This window comes from Pinus tabuliformis, chromosome Q (assembly GCF_031772625.1).
Source record: "Pinus tabuliformis cultivar Carrire ecotype Pingquan chromosome Q, CPIR1, whole genome shotgun sequence".
Classification (NCBI taxonomy): domain Eukaryota; kingdom Viridiplantae; phylum Streptophyta; class Pinopsida; order Pinales; family Pinaceae; genus Pinus; species Pinus tabuliformis.
Window position 1 is genome coordinate 1,326,579,152 of NC_142296.1, and position 3,018 is coordinate 1,326,582,169.

At 39.4% G+C, this 3,018-nt stretch overlaps 1 pseudogene across 1 annotated transcript; it reads right to left on the reverse strand.

Moving 5' to 3' along the window:
- Positions 1 to 910: 910 nt before the first annotated feature.
- LOC149224738 (1-aminocyclopropane-1-carboxylate oxidase-like) lies at positions 911 to 2,686 on the reverse strand (annotated as a pseudogene). Its single transcript, XR_016249534.1, has 4 exons — positions 2,498 to 2,686; positions 2,143 to 2,384; positions 1,612 to 1,957; positions 911 to 1,512 (listed from the first exon to the last, which is right to left on the reverse strand). The product of XR_016249534.1 is annotated as a 1-aminocyclopropane-1-carboxylate oxidase-like (transcript).
- Positions 2,687 to 3,018: the final 332 nt, after the last annotated feature.

The window sequence follows — 3,018 nt, forward strand, 5'->3', positions numbered from 1 at the left end:
TCTCCTTGAATGGCGGCCCGGGTACGAACACAAGGGTTGGAATATTGGCATTATGGGGATAACTCTGGTTTGCTCAAAAAATGCAAGTAAATAATCTACATGTATATGGTGATTCAAGATCCCTCATTGAGGGAATAAAAGGACACACCACAGTTGACCCCCCTCTCTTATATGGATGGATCCACCACATCAAAAAGCCCATGGGCACTCTTCTGGGTATTTCTGCTCGCCACATATACCGTGAATCTAACATGGTGGCAGACACACTCTCTAAAGAGGGTCTAAGTGGTGTTTTTGGGGTTATAAGGTACATTTTCATAGATGACAATATCACTCTCTCGGAGGGTTTGCTCTATCTTCCATAGCTTATGATTGTATCATGGTTTTATAATTTTTGTTTCTTTACATTGTAACTTTTTAGAATATCTGATATGAAGCATTGCATTATGTAGCTTATGACAAAAAAAAGGACGTTTTTGTTCCAAAAATGAACTTTTGGTATGATCCTTATGAAATTTGCCAATTTTTTTATAAAAATTAAAGTTATAGCAGTTAAATTTCAGAATTTTGAGTGCCTTGGAAATTTTTAATTATAATAAATTCATTTTCACTATTAAAAAAATCATTCAAACACTTTTACCATCCATTTTTTTTTTTTTTTTCAAGAATCTGGTCAGAACAAAATGTTCCTCACTATAAAACTACGCTAATAAAAAGTGAAGCACTTCCAAAGAACTAAAGTGTTCAATTTAACGCGGAATAAAGAGGTTGGAGAAAGAAACACTTAAGCACTTCTAAATAACCAAAGTGTTCAATTTAACGCGGAATAAGAGGGTGGAGATAGAAAGAGTAAAGCACTTCCAAATAACTAAAGTGTTCAATTTAACGCGGAATCAAGAGGTTGGAGAAGTTAAAATAGAATATGTAATCCAACTTTAATGCTTAGAAATGGATGCACAGTTACATCTCAATAAAGTATTCAAATTAAGTCTGCGTAACGGTTTATCCAACCTGCTGTATCCTATTCTAATTCTATTCCATGCATAGATCCTAAATATTGCGATGGAGCTCGATAAGAAAATACACTGGGAAGAGCTCTATTTCCTATATAGATTAATCTAATTCTAATTTTTTATTGAACATAAGTTTATAACCAGAACCAGTTGAAAGTGAAGCATTGCTGGGAGCTAGTATCTCCTCAAGAAGATTACTTCAGGGAACAGAGTGCTCTCATAGCCTCGAATCGCGGCTCTCTCTCGAGAAACTTCTGCTCACCACTTTCATATAATCTTTTGAGACGAACTTTGGATAACTATAGCCACTTTGGGCATTCATATTATTAATGTCATTTTCATTGCCATTCTGCTCTGTCGCCTTCATGATCAGCTGTGGAGCTGGAAACACCTCCGCATTGGTCGATGAGTTATAAAACGCTGCGACCAACATTGGATTCGCGTCTTTTTTAGAAAGCACGCGATGCCACATGCTCTTGCATTCCCCCATGGTCATCACCTGAATTGTATTCACGCGCAAACCCCATCATTAGTAATTACATAAGTCATATATACACCGAAAAAGCATTTGATATTTGAATATATACAATTTATATACCTCCAGCTGATCGCCAATGTCGATAACGATTGCGTGTCGGATGGGTTCGACGTCAAACCAGGTGCCGTCCTTCAGTACCTGAAGGCCACCCACTTCATCATCTTGCAACAGCAGAATGACTCCGCCAGCGTCCAAGTGGGGGCGCAGCCCATCGACGAGTTCTGGCCTTGGGCATGGCGGGTAGTGAGCCATTTTTATGGCAACGAAAGGGGCTTTGGCGTCGCCATTGCCCTCTGCTATGTCTTCTTTCAGATACCCTTTCTCCAGTCCCATATTTTCGCAGATTATATCTAATATTCTTTCCGCGAGTATCTTTACTTCCTCACTAAATTCTTTCATCGTCTCTCTGCAATATCCAACACATCGCTGATGAGCATTATTCCTTCAAAACGTTTTTACAATTTTCGAATATTTTCTACATTCACGAATAATAAAATAAACCCACAACTATCCATTATCACTGCTAGAAATAATAACCAGTGCATCAGCAAATTCATTTATCTAAATCATCAAAATGCAAAAATATTATACTTGAGATTGGTAGGCAGAGGAGGTGAGACTGTGTCATAAGTTTCATCCTGGAGGAAGAAGCCCGTTTCCCAGTCGGCATCTATTTTCGTAGTACCGAAATTCTTGCCTTGGGAGACAGCACTTTGAAGCATCCCTACAATCTCAGACTTCTGAAACTCTGCGTCCATGGAATTTTTGTAATGTTCCTTGAACAGTTCCTTCACTCGGTCGAGAAGAGCGTGAGGTATTCCGTGGTTCAGAAGCTGAATCATAACACATGACATACAATAAGAAGTGATAATATAGCAGAAAAATAAAAAAACGATTGTACTTGAGTTAATGAAAGATATAGGATAGGAATTAATGGAGGAATCACCTGAAAGAAGCCCCATTCTTGGCAGGCATTTTGTATCTTGGCCATCGTCACTTTCCTCTCTTCTCCATTCAACATCTTCTTCATGTCAATCACGGGGACTGCCATCTTTGATAAATGACAAACAGAAAAGCAGAAAAACAGCGTATTGGCGAGCTGTGTATACTTCCAACAGCGGACTCAATGAGGAGTCGAAGAGCCAGGGCACCCTATATATAGGAGTTATTCGTTGTAGAAGCGTGAAGCTCATTGGCGCTTTTGACGGAAATGGACAATAGGGCGCTTTTGACGGAAATGGACAATAGGGTGCCGTGTGTTGATCGGTATATGGCGGAGAGTCAATCGTGCGACCTGCATCGGATTCTCCTTCGATCACGTAAGGAACTGAGTGCGTAGTTAATTATGATGCGAGTATCTGACTGCACTAGCGCTGCCGCCCACAGTTTTTAGTCGTAGTCTTTGACCTTTTTCATGGCATATTTTGAGGTCAGAGATTCCAAAAATCTTTAAGGAATTTTTTCGAT